The sequence below is a fragment of the Ambystoma mexicanum genome, chromosome 8 (genome assembly GCF_040938575.1).
Source record: "Ambystoma mexicanum isolate Mex_15411 chromosome 8, UKY_AmexF1_1, whole genome shotgun sequence".
NCBI lineage: Eukaryota > Metazoa > Chordata > Amphibia > Caudata > Ambystomatidae > Ambystoma > Ambystoma mexicanum.
This window is the reverse complement of record NC_090929.1, coordinates 1,185,984,468-1,186,007,596: the sequence shown is the minus strand read 5'-3', so window position 1 is coordinate 1,186,007,596 and position 23,129 is coordinate 1,185,984,468.

Below are 23,129 nucleotides of genomic sequence, written 5' to 3'. Positions count from 1 at the left end.
ATCCTTAAGGCCATTCCCACCCACTTTCTGACCCCACTCCCACCAAAACCTATCATCCTCGGATCCCTTTCAGCTCGCTAGCTTTATCAAGCACTACAAACAACTTTGTCCCAGTGTTATTTCAAAGCAGCTTTCTGAAGGCTAATGGCTTAGTGCCCGATTCATGGAATTTTTTGCACGGTTCAAAGTGACTTTGCCCTGCTGCCACAAACCCGTATTCATGGAACTGTGCAGCGTGCATTTTTGTAGTGCAAAGTCAGTGCAAAGTCATTTTGTACTGAACAAATACACTCTACTGACTTTGCACTGAAAACATACACTTTGCACAGTCCCATGAATAGGGGTTTGTGTCCGCAGTGCAAAGTCACTTTTGAGCAGTGCAAAGTCACTTAGAACCGTACAAAAAATGCCATGAATCGGGCCCGTAATTGGAGCTGTAAATGGGTTACTGGTGTAATAAATACGCCTTAACCAAGTGTGGCTCAGCCACTTGATTTATAAGCAGTATGCGTCATTCACTGAAGCCCTGTTATAAACAAGCTTTGACAAAGCTAACCATTTTGGCTAGTGTATCGCTGTGGGGCAAGCATTCCCTGGGCATTGCTATTCTATACCCAGGTAATCTACGATTAATCGCCATTTTGTACCATTATGTCAGTGCCTGGCAAATGCGTAGCTGAGCCTAAAAAAAGCCACAACTTTTATCATTGCCAGTGCTTGTTTTTTTTGTAAGGCAGGACCGGGTGCCCTTCTTGCTGTTTTATAATGTTAGTAGTGGTGTGGTGGTACCTGCGCGTGGGTACGGGGGAGGGCGTGGGGGGCGGGGGGCTGTGTTAACTGTCCGGATGATCTGTCAGGAAAGCACAGGTGAACCCAGGAAGAGGGGAGAATTAAAGTGCTCTGCGTGAGCATTAAGTGTCTGTAAATTTATCTCAGTTGTGGATGACATGAGAGGCCATTCAGGGGAATCCGTAAAGTGTGGGTTTAGGTTCCTAAAGGGCCGACAGATGTCCTTCGAGCGCACTTTGAATTTTTAGCCAGGCATTCTTTGATTTTTGTTACCGATACTTTTCTCTTACCCCCACTTACATTAAAAACCAATAATTGAGAGGCTTGCTCTGGGGTGACTTTCATGACAGAATCCCAGGGGGCAGTGCCCATCTTTTGCTGGACTGGGCGTAGATGAGCGAGCCACAGCTCTGCCGCTGTCAGGGTTTCAAGCTAGTGACCATCAGGGGTTCGCATGACCCACAGGCCCCTCCCACCCCATCACCCCAACACAAGGGGGAGGACAAGCTAATAAACCCTGTTCCCTCTGTCTAGTCTGAAAGCGGCAAAGACAGAGAGTACAGTTTCCCTTGCCTAAAACTCTGTATCTTGTATCTTGGCCACTCCCAAGAACTTAACGTTTTCCAGAAAACCTTATTCACTTCTAGAGCGCCCTCTGGACCACAGACCCTTTTGAGGTCTTGCTTGGCACCCGATCTGTTGAACAGAAAGTCTGTCCTCGGGAGAGACTTCTGAAGGGCTGCATCAGCCGAGGATCTTAAGGAACTCTTTACAGCTGACCAACAATTTCACTCAATGTGCACGTGTTCAATATTCCAGGCCCGGGCTCCTTGCTGTTAAGTCTCCCATATGTGCCTGGATTCAGTGCCTTCAAAACTATAGTTTATTTTCTACCGGGAAGTCAGTACCAAACAGTCTTTACTTTTCCCAGAGCTTGCCCAAAAGACATTGCCTCCTACCACTGACTGGCTCCTGGCAGAGTTCTAGTGCGGGTTGTGGGAGTTTCTGTATCGGGGAGTTTCTGCTGCAGCTACGCTACTGGTCCCGGTCCTGGGAACATTACTAGAAAGACTACCTGTACTCCAGGTCTGATACTCCAGGAGAAGGGTCTGAGCCTGATCTATAGCTTCCTGCTTCCTGAGTGATCCTCTAAATCTGTGGGTGGAAAGCACTTGAAATTAAAGAGCCACTAACCCTCCGGTGTGGGGGCGGGGAGAGGGAGACCAGCCTCAAACATTCGTAAAGTTTAATCTCCACAAGTAAGTGACCAGCAGACCACCGGAACAGGGCCTCTGAAGACTGGGGCATTTAAGTTTCTATGCCCCATGCCCTCCTGGGGTGAAATCTGTAGATGAATACAGAAGCTGAGAGGGCCCTGTGATGGGCACCTTTGTGGAGTCATTGGAAAAGCGGGCAACTCGGCGAAAGACAACGGTTGTCGGGGGGAACGCGCAAGCGTTTCCCCCGGGTTGATTTTGGGCGCTGCACAGGCCAGCGAGCTGGCCTGCGCATATAGCGCCACGGGGGGTTCAAGAAGGGGCAGGGAAGGTTCGGTAGCAAGCAACAGTTGGGATGAGCATTTGTCCCCGCCCTCCCGCCCCTGTGTTTTGGGTAATGAAGTGGAGCAGGGGGTCAAACCTTATATGACAATCCCCCTCCTCCCTATTTGGTAGGTCCAGGGTTTAAGAAGGGTTAAAAAGGAGTAGAGGGGCTGGTAGTTTCCGTGTGACAGGCCAGGGCGATAGACGGGGCGATTATGATGTAAGGTGTATTGTTGCTGATGGGGCAGGTCAGCCTGGCTGCCGGTCATAGGAAGGAGGAGATTGGTGTTGAGGGGAGTTTTCAGGGGCTTGATGTCGGGGACATGGCCCTTTGGAGGAGGGGTCGGGGAAGCACAATGGGGTACTAGCGTGGTAAAGGAAGGGGGTGGTACTGTTTGCATGAATGGGCTACCCCGGAGGGTACAAAGAGGGGGAATAAGTATTGAAGAAGGAGGGGCGTTGCCTCAGGGAGAAGATGGGAGAAAGCAGGAATGAAGGTTGAGAGGATTTTAAGGAGACAGAAGGGAGCAAGCGATAGGAATGGAGGAATTTTAAATGCTTTATTTATTTATTTATTTATTTGTGGGGGTATGGAAACTGTTTATTTAATTGTTTGGCAATTTGTTAAAAATGGATATGTTAGTCTGTAAGGCCAGGGAGCCAGGTTAGCGTTTTTTGTGAGCTGTGGCCTGTCACATTTAAGCAACCTTTTCCACTTTAAAGCGAGTATGGGTATTTTTGTGCAGTAAGCCCAAAGGCAGTTAACTGCCAAATTCTAGGGTTTGTGCATATGCCATGGAATGCTGTAAGCCATCTTTCCAGTATGAGCTTCCTCTAGTTCTTTGACACCATGTTGGCTTGGGCAGGTGTGCTTCTAAACAAGCATTTAAGGTCAACAAACGATGGGGAATACATTCGCCTTAAAAACCATAATAGTTACTTCTGGTAAATCGCACCCACATACATGCATTCTGAGCCAGTAAAACACGGACAGAAACACAGCAGAAACAGGGAAACCATACTCTGGTAAGCCCAGGCAAACTCAGAACTGCCTTAATTTTCACTGATTTAGACAGCTTGCACTGTCCTCAACTTTCTGCAGCTTTCAGTGGGGGGTGCTTGTCGAGTTGGAGCTTGCAGGCTTTTTAAGCAGATGTGTGGTTGCAAAGCGTAACCAGTGTGGCCACTCTTGGAGCTAGAGACAAGTGGTTTCTGACAGCATTGCTAGTACATAGGAAGACATGGGAGAGGTTTTACTTGAAGTTGCATTAGGGATAGTCAGGGAGTGGCATAATTACGATTGGTTGTTCATTTTAAATTGCACAAAGTGAGTCTCTTTCTGTCTAACACACAGAAACACACACATACACACTCTCTCTTTCTCTCTCTCTCTTTGTCTCTCTCTGGTGGGGCTAGGCAGGAGATTATGTGAGAGCATAGGGGTGATAAAATCACAGTGACCATCTTCCACGACTTACAACACACATGCAACCTCTTGTAAGTGACTGCTACGGAGGAGAAAACCATATGTCTGTTTGGAGGAGGGAGATTAAATTCAGTTGTTGTGCCTGAGTGTGCACCACACGTGCACAACACACAGTGAAACAGGAGGTAAGTTTGTCCTTTTATAGGGTTGCTGACTCTCCCTAGAGAGTATAGGGTTCTGATTTGCCAGCTAAATCCCCGTGAGATGTGTTACTCCTGATTACTCAACTGAACACGTTTCCAAACTCACTGTTGGGTTCGAGTGCAATTTGAGAGTAATGGCGAGTTTTGCTAGCGCTTGAGCATCGTACAAACCCCAAATAAGGAGTTTGGGTCAACTCGTGAGCTCAGTGAGTGAGGGCTCATTGAAAACTACACGCTAGCTACCAACATGTAGAGCAGTGTGAGGCACGTGTGTGGAAGCAGCATCTTCATGTCCCCTCACCGCCTCGCTTCTTCCTTGCCTAACTGCAGCACCTAACTGCAGCGGTGTTCAGGGTGACTGGGTCATAGAAGTTCCCTAGTTCACTTGTATGTGCTGCGGCTTGGATCTAGTGGGTGCTGTGTTTGGTCAAGCGGGGGTGTTGTGGGGAGGGAACCCATTTCATGCAGTGTGTGACCCCGGGCTACATTTTTGGTGCTCCATTTGTGATCTGAACAGGTATTGGGAGGTGGAAGCTAGAGAGTAAGGAGCTGGAGTGCCTGGGCGATCTGCAATAGCAATGGCAGCCAAGGGAGCAATGCTGGATTTCAGGGCCAGATGATTCACGATAGGGAGGGCCAAGGAGAGGAACAGCGCACATGCTATGCAAGGCAGTGGCACAGAGCCACTGGCATTATCTGTTTGTTGGATGGGTGTGGAGCTTACTTTTTCTGCCTACCTGATGTTATGTGGGAGTAAGAAAACTCAGGGTTTGAAGGTAATGGACCCATACTTGGAGGTAGAAGGAGAGGGGCTGTAGAGGGGCAGCAGCCATATTATTCCCATTTCACTGAATTTTTTCAGGTGATCTTTTCACATCAATGTGCGTGCCTGGTGTAAATCGTGTGTTGAAATGTAGAGGACTAGAATAATGTTTGGAAGGGAAGCAACCAAAAGAGGTGTTTTTCACAACAGAAGAATAGCTAAAAAGTACTAAGTTGAGAGGTCTGAAAATGTGGGAAGAACATGGCTCATTATAGGGAGATCATAATTAACATATTGGGAATCACTTGATTTAGCACCTGGGACAGAGTGTTTGGTGCGCCTCGTCCAATCAACTGCCTGGAATTCAGTCTCTCACTCCAATATTTCCGATGGGTGTTTTGCTGCGGGAGTTTTGCTGAAAAACTTACTCAACATGTTTTTTAAATAATTTTTTGGGCCCCCTCCCCCATACTCACCTTAATTACATCTTTTTTAATTTCCTTTCCTCCAACCCTTTATTTACCCTTTCCCACCCCAACCCCAAAACATTTTAGATGGATATTTTCGGCCAAACTCCCAGGCAAAACGCCCAGCGGAAAAACGGGTGTCGGCAAAAGGACTCCATACCCTCCAATATTATGCCTCAAATGACAAGGGAGCTGAAGGTGGAAAGTGGGACTGGCCCTCCCTGCATTTCCCTCCTTAGTGCCATCTTTTAGTAGCCTCAGGTCTTTTTTTTTGCAACTGGAATAGGTTTACACTCTAGACACAAAGTCAGCAGATTGCTTTCAGAGCACAAACACGTCTCCCGTTGTGAGAAAAAGACATTAGACTCTTTGGCCAGGTGCTAGTAGCCCTATAGCCTACTTTGTGTCGGAGGAAGAAAACAAAGTTAAGGACTACTAACCCAAGTTGCGATCATTTAACAGACCATACTCTGTGCCCGGGGAACTTCCTGCAACTCCTGCAGGGCTGTTGCAGCCTCATTAAATTCAATTGAAAAAACATAAAATAAAGTCTCCCTCCTTAGAGTGTGTGGTGCGTCATGCTCGCTGGTCCGTCATCTGATTATGAGCAAATAACAAGCTGAGATCCCAGCACACCCTATGTGTTCAAATCCTTCCAGGGTGCATTGACCAATTTGTTTCCGCCAGTACTGTTGCAGAGAAAATATAAAGTAAATGAAAAAAAAGTGTTTGTAGTTTTGGTAACATGCATGCAGCATGTTTGAATGTAATGTATGTGTGTGCGCAAACGTTTTAAGTAAATCTGTGTTTTTTATGTTAGTGTCAGAGTGGGTTTGTTTGTATGCATGCACGTGAGTGGTGTGATAAAATAATGCAGGCTTGAGTTTGTTTGTGAGTCTTAGAGTAATGCAGGGTCAGCTTCATAAAAATGAGTTACAGTGATCATTTTTGGCAAACAGGTAGCTGCAGCTTTTTGAAAGGGATTTAAAGTGACCATGACTTTCACAGATCGATTGTCTGCAGCCTAATGCATGCGATTTACAGTGACCAATACTGGCATAGATTGGCTGCAGCCTCATGCAAGGGATTTACAATGACCATTAGTAGCACAGAGCCTGGCTGCAGCAATCACTTGTGAGTTTAGGGCCCTTTGCAGGTAGCGCACCATGCAGTAGATGGGATGCAGAGTAACTCTTTACACCAAATAATAAAACCAACTCAGGAAGATGGCAAAGTTTAAAACAGGGAGTTACAACGGACATCAACGGACATCGCACAGTGTTCTCTCGAACCATTTCATAAAAAACAACACTTTTATAGCAAAAACTCGTCATACGTGACGTCATACTAAATGGCAAATAAGAAAAACCTACAGGGGATTATGGTTGGCTCAAAGGAAACATCTAAGTATATTTTCTATAAGGGGTTGGGTTGTGATAGGATCTCTACAGTTAGGTGGACAACTCATGCCCACCCTTAGTGCAAGTCATCTTCAACAGATATTAGAAACACAGTGCACTATTGGCTAACAAACTATAAGGCCCTTCATTATATGACCCTCTACAATTGGTTGGCATGCTTGTGCCCTTCTGGAACATTAGTTTCACTTAGCAGCATCTGAGCTCAGACTCAGGTGCCGGGAGGTGGACTTGACTTAACCTCCCCACCCAATTAGCCCATCATCTCTCATCACACATGCCTTCTGCCATGAAGATTGTCTTTGAACTTGGTCTTCCAATGCATTCTCGTCTCTGGGAATATAAGCGAGTACGCACACACGCTTATCATAGTTCTTGACTGCATGCCCAACTTCTATTTCCAACCTTGGCTCATGTGACAGGAGACTGCAATTTGGCCCTTTTTGTAGCATTTAATTGTCTTGAATTAATAAACCTGGCACTCATAGTGTTATTTCTTTGCACCTTAACAAGGGATAATTCAGCTTCTCACATTCACTGTTCTTCAAGGATAGATAACCAGTTCTTGGCTGCCTTCAGTCTTGACACCAGGCCAGACATCCCTTCTCGATCCTTCCGTGGATCGAAACATTCAGCTTTTCTGCTGCAACACAGCCTTCAGCCTTCTTCTTCATGGGCTTGAGCTTACTAAGATTGTGACATCGATGTCCAGATCATATATATATAGGAAGAAAAACACACTCCAAACATGAGGTACAGGCAATCCCAAAAAAAATAACAAACTCGAATCAAAGTGAAGAAACGAGTTTAATGAAGGTAAAAATAAGGCAAAAAGGCAAAAACACACACAGCAAACAAAGCAGGACGCCAAGGAAGGGTCCTGAATGACGCGTTTTGCGCTTCCCTGAGCACTTGGTCACGTTATATATGTCGGCTCAGCCTGCAGCTTATTCACTAAGTTTACTGCAAACACTGAAAAGAGCAGGGTAACTCTAGCCTCTGGACCAGAGTATTATAATAACATCAAAAAACAGAAAGGATATGTCCAGTGCAAAGTATATTTAGAAAAAAGGTATCAAAATTTATTTAGAGCAAAGTATATTTAGAAAAAATGTATCAAAATTTATTTAAAGTGATACAAAAATTGAAAACTAGTTAATAAATCACAGAAAATTATTATACACTGATCATTTTAACATAGCAAAACAGCATTAACAATATGCCGAAAATCGGCTAAAACATCATCACTCATACTCAACATACATGGTGCATTCATACACACACAACTCATCATACCGTGGCATACAACCAAAGTACTAAAAGACACAAAAAACATGCTAAAAACCAATGGGGAAGAGGAATTCATAACTAGTCCCCATAATGACACACATTATTGCGATGTTTACACACAATAGAAATAATTCACAAACAATCTATTGTCAGGGTGGATAGAAAGAACACATGCAAAGATCACATCCCTGTAGAATTTATCTCTCGACCGGTTTCGACGTGTAGTGGTGGTTAACTGAACGTCTTCCTTAAGAGGTGGATATTACCATTCTGATGAAAACCCAGCTGCTGCAACAACCTATGCAGTGTGATGTGGCCAGTCACGCCAGACAAATCAGGACTGAAACATAACCTGGAGGGCGCCCCATGCAATTTAAGGAGATCCAGAGCTACATGTATTTGAAAAGTGAAGAAGTAGCACAATTTAGCCTGAGCATTCAACGCCGTCTGCAAATCACTGCAGGACAGTTGCTGTATAATGAAATTGACCAGCAAAGAGGGAGAACAGATGGTAATCTCTTTGTTCCAAACTAATTCTAACTTCGAAATGCTACACATGCGTGTAGGGACCTACAAGGAGTGGCTATTCACTAAGTATAGCCAGCTTCTAAGATTACTTTGTCTACTTGCGTTGCTGCATCTGTACAGTTATGAAGTGGCTTGCATTTTCTGTGGTGTTCTTCACACGTGCAATCTTTGTCTCGCATATAAAGGTTTACTCGATTCTTTACTACGTCATCAGTTTCTATAAGGTCCATCAGGCAGTCTTCTCTGTGTGTCACACTCACTTCTAGTGATATCACCAACTTCTCTTTCTCTCTTTTTTTTATATTCCTTTGGGGATCGCTTCCAAGAGATTGTCATCTTTTCGTGGATACATCTGATAAGGTTTTCTCAGTGGATACCTTTTCTCGAATACTCGAAGTGGAATAGTCACAACTACTGGTATCAAGCATGGCATTATTTCAGGCTTCCAGCATACAGGTAGGGGGGGAGACTTCCTGCAGGGGCAGTTTGCTGCTCCTCTACACTCCCCCCTCTGGTTGATTCATCGACCACACCTTATTAATCTCCACATTTTGATTTCTTCTTTTTAAGAAGTGCTTCTTCGGGGTCCAAATCTTCATCACTCCTTTTAGGGATCCTGCTGATTTTACATGTTCATCTACACTCCAGGTCATGTAGCTGCGCTGTCCATTCGGATTACAATAGACCCATCGTCCTACGTTCTTCTTGTGATTCTTTGGACACTGGAACTTCGTTCCCTCAGGTGCTACGATGCTGGCCTCTATGTATTTTCTGAGATTTTCATCTGTCAACTCCTTGGGTCCAAACCTTGATTCGACATCGATCATGGTGAGAAGGATCTTCATTCCTACTTCCTTCTTTGCTGTCTTCTGGCACTGTGTAATTATTATCCTGATCACACAAAATCCAAACATCACCATCAGTAATACAGCTCCAAGAAACTTGAAGATGTTCGGCATCCACTGTGGAACCCATGAGAATATCAATGCGAACCATCCATCATCTGTGATGTGCTCTGTCTCATCTTCCATCTTGTCGTGTAGGTTATGGCCTCTGTCAAGGTCCCATTCTCCTCATGGTGAGAAGGTACGGACGTGCAACATGATGGTCTGATGTTGGCACAAACTCCTCCATCCATCTCTGTGATCATATCAAGGACATATCTGTTCGGCAGGTTCATTAGACTTATGGTCCTCACTTCTTCCCCGAACGCATTGAATCCCTTTATGGTGGTGTTGATGGTCTGCAGAAGTTCCCATCTGGTAATCTTTAACCATTTGGCGTTGGCCATCGTCTGGATCCCAGGCATAAAGATAACCGTGAATATTGAGGCAGTCTTGCTGAACAACCTGTGCTCATATGGAATAGCATCAAAGGCTTCTATTAATTTTGCTGAGAAATAATTCTCCCTCTTTGTTCGCTTGAGAAATTCGAGCAATCTTCTCCATCTTAAATGGGAATCTGCCTTTGGAAATTCACCAATGTTCAGGTCACTCTGAGGAATCACTAATGCTGGAACATGGATGAGCACCAAGGAACACGTCCCTCCCCGGTCCTTGGGCAGCTTCATGTGGGCTCTAAGCCACAATTCCAATAATGATCCATCAGGACGGCTGTCCCTCCCTTCATGCCTGGTACATCAAAAATTCGGCCACACTGTGATTCTCTCCAACTTTCCTCGTACCATTATTTCTGAAACATAAGGACGTAGTCTTCAGGGGTAGTATCTGCAATGGTCCTCCTTTGTCGTCGACCCATGTCACCAATGTTGCAATCTTTGGCCATTGATCTTTGCATTCTTTTTCTGCATTTGCCACAACTGCTTCCCATTGTCTGGTTAATGCTGCTGCTTTGCACACAACCAGTCCATCAACCCATCCCTCACGAGTAACCAATGTTCCTTTGATGTGTAGTTGATCTCTTTCCCAATATTCTCGTATTTCCTTCCTATTCTTATCTTTGCATTGCAGAATCTTGTTTTCTTCAATCTTGATTCCATTCATTCCAGGCTGCTCATATCCTATTGTTTGATGCTTTGTTTCTGGCTTCTCTCTTGTCTTTAAAACTTGTACTTAATTGTCTTCTCTCTGAGATGTCGCTTTATTCATCCACACCATGGATGCTGTTCTGCATTGGAACTGTCCTCTTGTCAGGCAAAGTGCGAGATGCTTCAGACAATGGGCTTTTTTCACTGAGACTTCTGTGGCTATGAATATCTTGGGGTTTCCAAAGCATAAGGTATCAGGGAACACACTGAGCAACCCTCCTTAGATGTACTCTCTCCCACGCTTGTCATGTGCTGATACCACATGTTATTACCCACATGTGCTGTAATATCTAGAAACGTGTTTATCCCTTTATTACCTTTCTCTGCATTTCTCTTGTATCTCCCCAATGCACGATTAGTGTAATACTCATGAAGCAAGTCAAAAGCAGTTCTCCTAGTGGGGGGAATCATAGGGGCCTCTGCCTTAGTGGAAATAAACAAATCAGAAGTAGTTCTCGTAGTGGGGAGAATCAAAGGGATATCTGCCTTATTTGGACCAATGAAATAGAGAGTGTGAACCAGGAAAAACAAAGACAAAAATAGAAATCGTACATGCATACAATATGCATATGACTATTGGCATCCACCTCTCTCGCCATCCTGGTACTGGTCGTGCTTGTTCATTTCCTAGAATCATGTATGCCTCATCATTCCTCATTTCTACTGTGATCATTTAAGCAAAACATACTTTTACACTCCTCCAATTGCAATATCTCCTCTATTATTGCTATGAGCAGTCTCCTAATTACAGAGCAATTCTTAGGATTCTGTAAAAAAGTGCGAACATCAACGTCTCTTCTAACAAGAGCAGGATAAGCTTGAAGATTAAATACAAAAATAGAAAATATAAGCCTGTGCACATCCCCATTGGTTAGGACCATGGGGCTTATCAAATAGATACTCAGTGATAAACGAGTCTGGATACTGCTCTCGTTACCAAACTTCGAACTCGAAATCACATTCAGGCAGATCTGTGATACATACATGTTTTTCGAAAGTTCATTTCCAAAAGATTTCTGTGCACATCCCCATTGGTTAGGACCATGGGGCTTATCAAATAGATACTCAGTGATAAACGAGTCTGGATACTGCTCTCGTTACCAAACTTCGAACTCGAAATCACATTCAGGCAGATCTCTGATACATAAATGTTTTTCGAAAGTTCATTTCCAAAAGATTTCTAAGGCTTGCAGCAAGGGTTTGCACTCCTACTGTAATATCTATAAGGAGTGTCCGACTGAACCTTAGTCCAAATGCAAAATCTGCATTATCAGCTAGTTGGTTTCTCTATCGTCCTTCTTTCTTGTCATTGATCGAGTCTGCACACGCTGAAATTCTTCTTCTTGTCTTGCTTCTGGATCGGCAACAGTAGGAGGGGTGGTCTCGCCGGTGTACAATCATTCAAATGAAGCCAAGCTCGCCTGCCTTGGACTTTTACTGCTGATGGGGTTATATTTTCAATGGTAAAGGGGCCATTAAAACGTGGCTCGTGCCACTTTCGGTTGAAATTCTTAATCAGAACGGTGTCACCAACAGACAGTTTGGGTGCCGATAAAAGTTCAGGAGATTTGGTTGCTGGATCGCTTTCATCTGTGTTCTGAGACCGAGCCCTCTGCTGCTTGAGTTAATCTGAAATGAGAATGATGCTAGAGGTCATACATGTCAAATATTTATGCAGCTCATTACCTAACAGTTTCGCTGTACTCTGGGCATCACTTCTACTCCTCGATGGAGGTGTAAGAGGCATTCTCATCCGACTCCCTGTCAGTAGTTCATGGGGGGTGAGGTGGTGGTCTGACCCAGGCTGATTACTTGGGGCATATAAAGCTAAGGGCAGGCAATATAGCCACCCCTTCTTCAAAGTTAGCTTGATTTCGGCAATCCTTTCTTAAAGGAGGCCATTGAGTGTCTCACATAATCCGTTTGCTTGCGGGTGATAAGCAGAAGAAAACTTGTGTTTAATACTCAATAATAGCCTGATCTGTTAGAACACTTCATTAACAAATTGTGGCCCATTATCGGATCTCAGCACTTCATACACACCCCATCTTGGAAAGACTTCACGCACCAAAAACGTTGCTGAGCAAGTGGCGTCAGGGTGTGTACACTGACCTGCTTCAATCCACCTAGAGAAAGGACACGCCACCACTATTGGATACCTGTATCCATTACAAACCTGCAGCATATCAACATAATCTATATGTAAATGCTGAAAATTAGCATTTGGTCAAGGTATTATTCCTCTAATCATTTTCAATGTATGCCCAGAGGTAAACTTTTGACACACAATGCAATTCACTACAAAGAATTCAACATGTTCCAACAAATTTGGAATAAACCAGTCTTCCACAATCGTTGCAGCAAGACTTTCTCTAGGTACTTGCACGGGGTAGTGTAGCTGATCAAGCGCTACCTTTAACAATTCTACTGGAATCACTGGCTTTTCAGTGCTATCATGTTGCCATAATACTTCTGTGGGGGATAAAGAACACCCCCTTCATTTCAATAGCTCCTGCTCTTCCTGTGGTGCAGTTCCTTGAAGCTTCATCAATTGGGTCTTTGGCAAATGATTAAACCCTTCTTGCATTACCATAATCGTAACTACTTTCTCTTTGACATTTGGAGCGTCAAAACTTGAGATATCTGGTGAATACGCAACCCTTTTGGCTTCTGTAGCTTCGTTCTCGCAAGAAATAAAATCGGTTTGCTTAGTGTGACCTTAATAAGCCTGTCCAATAAGGATGCATGCTGCACTGGAGTGCCGTCAGCTTAGAGGTGGCCTCTCCTTTTCCAACGTGCTAGCCCTGCGTGCCCAGTTGTCATCACAAAGGCAGAGTCACTGTGCACGTCACTTCCTGTCCTTCGTGATTCTCAAGCGTGACAATGAGCACTACCAATTCTGCTGCTTGCGTTGAAAAGTGAGACACTATCCTAGCACTTGCTACAACTTCAAACTAGCCATTTACTCTATGCCTCAGTACAGCTGCGGCAGAATTCCTTTCTCCACTAATTTGATCCATTTTCGGAGAGCCATCAATAAAGAGAATTTCCCCTCCTGGCAAAATATATTCTTTCACACAAGGTATATCATCATAAAATTCAACATACTTTGCACAGTCTTGCATATGATCGCCTTCTGTTACTGGCTCAGCTACAAATGTGGCAGGATTCACTATTTTACATCTGACAATTTTGATTGTTGGGTTCAAAATCATTACTTCATAGGCTGAGGCTCTCTGAGATGTCAATGGGTTTCTCTAAAATGGCAAACAGAGCATGCACCACAAAGAGAGTCATAGAGCAGCCCACAACAATGCATGTCCACTTCTCAATTGCGAACGAGGAAGCTGCCAATGACTGTTTGCAAGGAAAGTGTCCTTTCATAACTGGGTCTAAAATGCCACTTTCATACGCTAGAGGCTTGTACCCAATGTGATCCTCTGTGTCAGTACTGCTGTCGTGACTGTCCCATTCATGTGCGAAAATAAGTAAAATTCCTCCACATAATTGTGAATTCCCAAAACAAAAGCTGTACAAATTGCCCTTTTCAACTCCTCAAACCCTTCTTCCATCTCCTCGGGCAATTCTAGTGTAACCTAATTCACCTGTGCTTTCTTTAAAGCCTGCAAAAGGGGTCTTGTGTACAAACTGTAGTCAAACACCCAGGCTCTAACATAGTTACATAGTCCCAAACATTGTTGCATCTGTTTCACTGTATACGGTTTTGCAGTTTTCATAATCGCCTCAGGTCTTTCAGGTGTCACTTTTTTTCCCCTCATGTGAAATCAACTGTCCTATGTATAACACCTGTTCTTGGCAATATTGGAGCTTCTCCTTGTCTACCTCATATCCTTTATCTGCTAAAATAGTCATCAACTGAATTGAGTCCTGTTGCACTCATCTTCTGTAGTGCTACAAATTTAAATGTCATCTATGTATTTTATCACAGCATTTTTCAAATCGACATTGCCTAGTTCCATCTGGAGGACTCTGTTAAAGATTGATGGAGACTCACAGTACCCCTGGGGCAAACAAGTGTGTTTTAGACGAGTTTGGCGAAACATAAATGAAGTCAACTCTTTGAGTCCTTGTGCAACAGGATTGAAAAAAATGCATTTTTCAAATTGATCACTGTGAAATATCGTGCTTCGGTCAGGATACTACATAGTATTGTCGCTGGGTTAGGAACTAGAGGAAACTCTGCCTCTACAATCTGGTTGATCAGTTTCATGTCTTGTATGTATCTCCATGACCCTCCCTTTGATTTATTGATAGGATACACCACAGTGTTGCACAATGATTCTGATGGCACCAGAATACCTTTTTTCATCAATGCTGAAATGGTCTGAAATATACCCTCAACAGCATCTCGAGACATGGGGTACTGTCTTGCTCGAGGTAAACTAGCTCCTGGCTTCAGCTTTATTTTGACTTCCTCCTATTCCCTTTAATAATCTTACGTCATAAGGGCCTGTAGTCCATAGGACACTTGGCACTTTCTCCAAGTCCTCTTCAAAGAATGATGGATGCTGCTGCATTATTGCCATTTTCTGTGGGATTTCCCTCTTCTCTATTCTTATCCAGTATGTAAGGCTCATAAAGAACACTACTTCATCGTCTGTTGGGTCTTCTCTAAACATATCATCATCAGTAATGTCAGTCAACCTGTACCCTTCTTCGAGAACTATTACTGTCCTCTATGGTCTGCTCTTGTCATCCATTCCTTTGAGCATTGCCATTTCCCTTCGTACTATGGCTGCTTCTAACTCTAGAGGGATAGTCTGTCCCCCCTCTTCGTCCATGGGGATCTGTGGTCTGAACAAGAATTTGTCAAGTATCCTCACAGTCTTCCCCACTAACCCAGGTAGCCATGTATGCTCACCCCATTTGTCCTGTGAACGCTAGTATGAATTCGCCCACATTTAAGTAGTATATTCCGGGAGTGGAACACACTATTCCTTCATCAGTAAACAAAATCGTCATGTCAAGGTTTGTCATCAAATCTCTTCCCAAAATGTTAACTGGTGTCTGTCGTGAATACAACAATGGAACAGACATGTCACATTCTCCTATAGAGAATGGTAATTCATCAGTTAAAGGAACTCGACTCGTAGTTCCAAAGAACCCTTGAGTATTCATGGCAATTTCCGACATTGGATATTTTCCCTCTCGTATGTATGAAAGAGTAGCCCCAGTGTCTACTAGAAAAGAAAAAGATTTGCCTCCTATCGTCACATCAACCCTTGGTTCCTCTTGGGGGTCTGGTTTCACTGATGGTACTGAACACATCAAGTCACCCTGTAAGCTGACCTATTGTGGATCCATGCATACCCCCGTACCTGTGAAAGGATTTCCTCCTACCACAGTGGCATCTCCTATTTTAGGTGTCATTAATTGTCCCATGTTTGCATACTGCTGTGTCTGCATGGCGGTGTCTTGCGAGTGCCCTTGCAGCGTATTTATTTGCACTTGTTCTGGTTGCTGTGTCTGTTGCATTCACAGCGCTTGTGTCTGATACACTGTCTGATCCTGGGCAACCCCTTCTCTGGTTTGTGTACTATATGGTGGAGGATAAGCTGTCCCCCCTCTTGACAATTGGTCATTCTGTACATTCCCTTGGCTCCCACATGCACATTCAATGAGCACTTTCATCCTGCAAGTCCAACATGCAGGGGGAGGCTGCCTAACCCTTGGTTAAATCTTCCTTGCGCATTCTGATTCACATTCTGCACATTTTTAAACCCACCTTGATTGTTTTGGAATCGACCCCTTCCTCTATATCCCATACCTCTGCCTTGTGGCATGAACCCATTCCCTCCTTGGTCCATCGGGCGCTGATTATTCACCTGCGATGCACCCACTGCTTGCTGCATTCCCAGTCCTTCTCTGCTTGTCAATACTGCCCCTTCCATGCTAATTTTTGACAGTTTCTTCTGCCCTAATTTGGCTTCCTCTATTTTCTTAGCCTTATCCTTCTTCTTGTTTTTCTCTTGCAACAGCCGACAGTGATGCACTATCGTCAACTGCATTTTAGCCCACGGCTTCACTTCCATTTCCACTTGTTTCTTCATTTGCCTCTGCACTTGCTCAGGCAACTCCTGACATAGAATGTGGTAAAATACTGCCACGGGTTTTCCCCATGCTTCCCGCGTTTCAAGTTGCCAACACTCTTGAATATCCTGAATGTAAGCAATAGGGTCTTCATCTTCTTTCATTTTACGTGTCATGATTGCACCCATATCTGATGTGTTGGGATACTGCACCCTGAGAGCCCTCCAAACATCTGCTCTGCAATTAAATGGCACTACGTTGTGCGTTGTGTTTTGTACTGTCACACTTGAATAGCCTTCTCTCCTCCATATGTCACCAGCTCTCTCCCCAAGAATAGCTGCCAAGAGACCCATAATGTCCCCTGTGGCCAGTGTGTTCCCTCCTGTCATTTTTACTAATTCATATATCCATTTCCTATCACCCGACGACAAACTTAGGAGCTTGCATCTTAAATTATCCTCATACATCGGCGGCCATGGCATGTACTGTGGTCTCGTTCCCCCTTTTTCCAATAAGAGAAACTGCGTAAACGCTAACCCGCAGTCAGCTTCCATTGTCTGTCTATTCATGGCAGCGACAATTGTCCCTGTCCATCTTCCCGCTGGTAGTGATCTTAACCTGCTCACATATGGCGGTGATTCTCCCTTCTCACTACATGATAGTCCTCTGGGATGCTCTAGGTATGCTATGGGATCTGGCGTCCTATCCTTAGGTTGCTCTAGATTGGACAATCTTTCTTCTTAGTCCATCTTCAGGCTTCCCTTGGGGGCACACGCACTCTCTCCCTCTTCTCCAAGGAAGGATTCTCTTTTCTCATCTGACATGTCTAGTCCCCAACTAGTGTGACTCTCGTCTCCTTTGCCTTTATCTAAGGTCTATCTGCTTAAGGATACGACTCTGTGCTTGAAGCTAAATGGATTCTCTTCTTCGCTTTGTGATTGGAATTCGAGGGATTAATCTCCCTTCCCTCGGCTTCCAGATTTGCTACCTTCCTTTAATACTTGATAGGCTTTACTGATCCTGTCTCCAATACTTCCTATATCAAAGTTTTCTTCTTCTAATGCTACTCTGGATGCCCCTGACATTACTCCCTTTAATGGAAGCAACTCTTCTATTCTATCCCATCGTATTACTGGGCTTGGCCCTACTGGCTCCTTTCGAATGAGGCTAATCTCAAAGTCCCACTGTCTCCTTCTTGGTTCGGAATCTTTATCTAATTCTCTTTGTTTTCTCACCTCCCTTCTAATTCTTTCCTCTTATTGTCTTCGTTCTTCTCTCCTCTCTTCTGCTCTCCTTTCTTCCTCTTCTATTTGTCTCTGTATCCTTTTGTTCCTTCACTGCTGCGCTTCCTCCTCCTCTTTTCCTTTCTTTTCAATCCCCATCTTCTATTGCTCTCTGCCTGTTGTCTTACTTTCTTTGCTCCTCTAGCCGCTCCTCTTTCTTCTCTTGCTCCTCCTGATACATCTGTTCTCGCCTCTCCCTGTTCTTTCTTTTATGCTTGTTTTCCTTCGGCCTATTTTCTCTTTCTATCTTTTCTATCCTGTTCATCCTATCTTCTCTTTGCCTTACTTCCTCAATGCCTTTCCCATCTAGCTTGAGAAATATCTGTTCCCCCATCCATTTGTTTTGCTTTGTCCTTTTCCCATTTCCATCTCTTAATCTCCCTTTCTATCTCTGTCGATGCGTTTGATTGCTCACTCTTCTACTTTTGATCTTGTATGATCCTAAAGATCTCCTCTTTTCTTTTATTCTCCTCTGGACTGTCGTCACTACTATAGGCGGGCGGTTCAATCATCGGGTTACTATACTCTGTCGCTGTTTCCAGTTCTTTTAAAGGTTTCAACCCTATTTCTCCTGAACCAGTGCCTTTCACTTTGGGTGAGGTTCGGGGAGCTGAAGGCTCGACACCTTCCTCCTTACACTGATTAAGCATCCACTCCTCAGGTGGCGGATCTTCCCTTTCTTCCTGGTACATTTTCCAAAACCTCTAGAATAGCTAATCTTTTGTCCAATTTCTTCCCCGTGTACACAGCGTGCAAGTATGTGGTCATGTGTTGCAATACTGCTTTTGAAAGTGATCCCCCTTGTGGCCACGGCATGAACATCTTATCTGCCGTGCCTTCCACCCATTCCGCACTATACCGTTTGTGCTTGGGCTTGTGCTTTGGCAATGTCTTACATAAATGCATCAGAACAGTGTCTCCCATTGTGACGAGTCTCAATTGACTGTCAATACTTACCAGGTTTATACAGTACTTTTGCCACTTTTCAATATTCTTAAAACAGCAAATATGAGCGTGCTCCAACAATTACCGCTCAAACTCTATCTTTTCAATTATCTCTGTCTATCTCTGGATTGGTACCAACCACTTCCCTAGATAGTCCCTTTAGCTCCTTAACTTTGTTCCAGTTCCTTTACAACATATATCACTTTTCAACACCTTAACTCAACACAAATGCAGACAGGCAGACTTTACACATTCACTAAAAATACTCTGTGGTCACCGTTTTTCTCCTCACCCCTAATCAAATATCCTGTCACTGGATTTAAATCATCTCCTTTTGTGACCTGTTCACACGTAGCTTAGGCACTCTGGAGTGTGAGACGACTTCTTCTTGTCCCCCTTGGGTCAGGCTTCGGGGGGCTTTTATCTCCACACTGTATTTCCCGTTACATTTAAATTACCACAAACCCGTCCCCTTAATTTGCCATTCCCCTCAGTCTACTCACCATTCGGTCGTTTGACTCAAGGCCCTCTGTATCGTCTCCTCCTCCAACTAACCACTTTCGCCTTCCGTCTGCAGAGCGCCTGTAGAAACCAGGTAGGGATTTCGTCAAAAAGTAACCCTGCATACCATCTTGGTCTTCTTGCAGGTTTTCTGTTCGACCGCTCTCCACAGTAAACCCTGCGATCTTCTGGCTAGATGGCGGAGGATGAGAATTCCGAAATTGGTGCACTCCTACTTTAAAGTGCTGTTTTGGAGAAGTAAACAAACAACTCAATTGAGTTTAAGGTGCAGGGGAGGAACTGAGATCCTGGCACAAGACCTCCACAATTAACAAAAAAGGAGAAGATTCAAGCTTTGAATCCTCCCGTCCCCTGCACACTATATAGTGTTGGATAAACCAACTACTGTAGTCTGAGGATAAAGATTTAAATATAGAAAATAATTTTCAACAACAGTAATTTTTGTAAAACACATTTGTGTATATTTATTTTTTTGTAAAGAATACATTGCATACAAGAAACAGTGACAATGTTATTGCACAAAGAAGAAATAATTGCAAGAATTGTTGTCAGTAGTCCGTTATTTTCAAGTGGCGACGCGTTTCGAGGGAAAATGCCTCTTCTTCATAGGTGTCATGATGCCCGCTCCCGGGGAGCCGGTTCAAGCCCGGCGTCCCCAAAAGCGGACATCCAGTCCCCAAGGAAGGACCCAGCAACCCCATATAGGGGCCCTTTGGACAGTGTCCTGGCGCCTACGGCGCCAGGCTCATAAAAGACATCAATCCTGGCGCCATAGCTGCCAGGCTCATTATGGGAATGCTTGGGTGCACTTACCTGATGCAGACCATGCTGCAGGATCCCGGCCTCCTTGAGGCCTAAAAGGAACTACTTTACCTGTGGGACTAATTTACCATCCGGGCGTGGTCGGGGAAGGATACATACCTGATTGGAGGAAGGATACATACCTGGAACTTCTTCCAAGGCTATTTAAACCCCACCCGAACAGCCACACGTGCTTCGCGTTGTTCTGCATCTAGCAACTGGACGCTCACTGTGTCTGCTCCTGCATCCTGACTTCTGCCACGCCTGCCAGCATCCTGGATCACCTGCAAAGGAAGAGAAGAAGAGAACAGAAGAAGAAAAAGTCCTTACCTGCTAAATCCGCATCCCGGAGACATCTCGCCGACAATCCTGAAAAGGAAGACTTTAATTTAAAAGCTCATTGCGTCGATCGCTGCAGCGCTGCATTCCACTCACCTTTACAGGGCGCCTCCATGTTCAGCAGCGATCATCCGGATTCGCAGTCACGCCCCAGTGCCTAGGGAGAAAAACACCAGAACAAAAGGTGAGAGAGAGAAGGGACTAAGGAAAGCTAAATCTCCATGTTAAGACTTACCTGTTGATTCATTCCCTCTTCATTTCGGGTCCGCGCCGCATCCTGGCATTTCCGGACCCCGGCCCCTAAGGGGAAAAAGAGACATCAGCGTTAATGAGCGAATGAAAAGACATTACCAAAAAACGCTCATTAAAGACTTACCTGATTTCTACAAGGATTTCACCGCTCATCTCGAGTCGGTGCCTGTTCCCCGGCATTCCGTACCCCGGCCCCTATGGGGAAAAGACACTAGCATAAGCACATTAATGCATGGACACAAGGGGAACCTCTTATCAAAAAACTTACCTGGAAGCCAAGCAAGTTTGGTTCTCACCAATCCGAAAATCCAGTGAAGTAACTGGATACCAACGCGCCCCTGCATCAGAAGCAGGATGGAGAGCTCGTCCTTCCAGACCCTAAGGTGAGACGCTACGAGAAATCACAGAAGGGTTTCAAGGAGAGTGAGAGGGGAAAGTGGGAGGCCAATTGCTTTACCCCGCAGACAGTTAATCCCCTATTTTCGTCTACAGAAGGATACTTCTGCGAGCCAGACAAGCCAGATTTGGGGGGCCCGGTCCAGTCTGTCTTCCGAACACTGCGCATCACCTTAGAAGAGGTCACAGCAGCGCGAACCAGGCCAGTGCCTCCGTGGGAGTCAGGTGAGCGTAACAATAGACCTAAAAACAGACTATAAAGAAACATATGTTTTACAAAGGAACTGTCCAATTTGATAAACCATACATACTAAGTAGCTTATACATCGAGTCAATGTTAACAGAGAGATCAAAAACAATTTTTCTATCAAACACTTTTTGGTTTACATGATATAAACAAAAATACTCCTCATATATTTACACTCAGCTTTGTTATAAGTGAGTAAAACAAGAATACATTCATATGTTTCAAAACAAGGACCCTAGGATCCTTTCCAAGTTTAAACATGACCACTGATGTGTTGCCCCAAATATTAAAAGTCAGGTAAGTGGGGGTCCCATGAACACCATTACTGTCCAACCAGAACACCGACCATGCGGTTAATTAATAATGGAATGAAAAAGGTTACCTATTAGTGCAGGAATGGAGATGTGTGTCGATTACTGCCACCACAAACTGGTGTGTACACGGATGTAGCAAGAAACTGCTTCCAAAGTGATGCTGTAGATCGGCAAAGTGATTATAGTTTTCAGTAAGAATAAAGTAACAGGAGCCAGTTCTATCTAAGAGATGAAAGTAAATTGAATGCTCATGTCAAGTATAGTGTTGAAAACAGTCAAAGAGAGGCCAAATACTCCTAAGGCAAGGGTCCGGTTGTGATTGGGTCTCTACAGTCAGGTGGACAGCTCATGCCCACCCCTAGTGCAAGTCATCTTTAACAGTTATTAGAAACACGGTACACTATAAGGCCTTTCATTATATGGCTCTCTACAATTGGTTGGCACACTCGTGTCCTTCTGGAACATTCAATTCAATTAGCAGCATTGAGCTCAGACCCAGGTGCCACGAGGTGGACTTGAATTTACCTCCCCACCCAATTAGGCCATCATCTCTCATCAACTATGACTTCTGCCATGAAGATTGTCTTTGAACTTGGCCTTGCAATGTATTCTCATCTCTGGGAATATAAGGCAGTATGGGCACACGCTTATCATAGTTCTTAACTGCATGCCCAACTTCTATTTCCATCCTTGGCTCATGTGACAGAAGACCGCAATTCGGCCCTTTTTGCAGCATTTCATTGTCTTGAATTAATAAATTCAGCACTCGTGGTGTTCTTTCTTTTCACCTTAACAAGGGATAATTCAGCTTCCCATGTTCACTGTTGTTCAAGGATAGATGAACAGTTCTTGGCTGCCTTCAGTCTTGACACTAGTGTCCTAGGCCAGACAGCCCTTCTCGATCCTTCCATGCTCTCAGCTGCTTTTCTGCTGCGTCACAGCCTTCAGCCTTTTTCTTCATGGGCTTGAGCTTACTAAGATTGTGACATCGATGTCCAAATCATATATATATATGTCGGCTCCACCTGTAGTCTATTCACTACATATAGCCAGCTTCTAAGATTACTTACTCTACTTGGGTTGCTGCATCTGTACAGCAATCAAACGGCTTGCATTTCCTGCTGTGTTCTTCACACGTGCAATCTTTGTCTCACATATAAAAGTTTACTGGATTCTTTACTTCATCATCATTTTCTATAAGGTCCATACATTCTCTTCTTCAGCCAGTCTTCTCTGTGTGTCACGCTCACTTCGTGTCACGTCACCAACTTCTCTTTCTCTCTTTTCATATTCCTTCAGGGATCTCTTCCAAGAGATTGTCATCTCTAAGGGGATTCATCTCATAAGGTTTTCTCAGTGGATACCTGTTCTCAAAGACTCAACGCGGAATAGTCACAACTGCTGGTACTATTTCAGGCTTCCAGCATACAAGTAATAGCGTGGCGGGACTTCCTGCAGGGGCAGTTGGCTGCTCCTCTATACTTGCCTGAGGCTGCTGTCACAATCT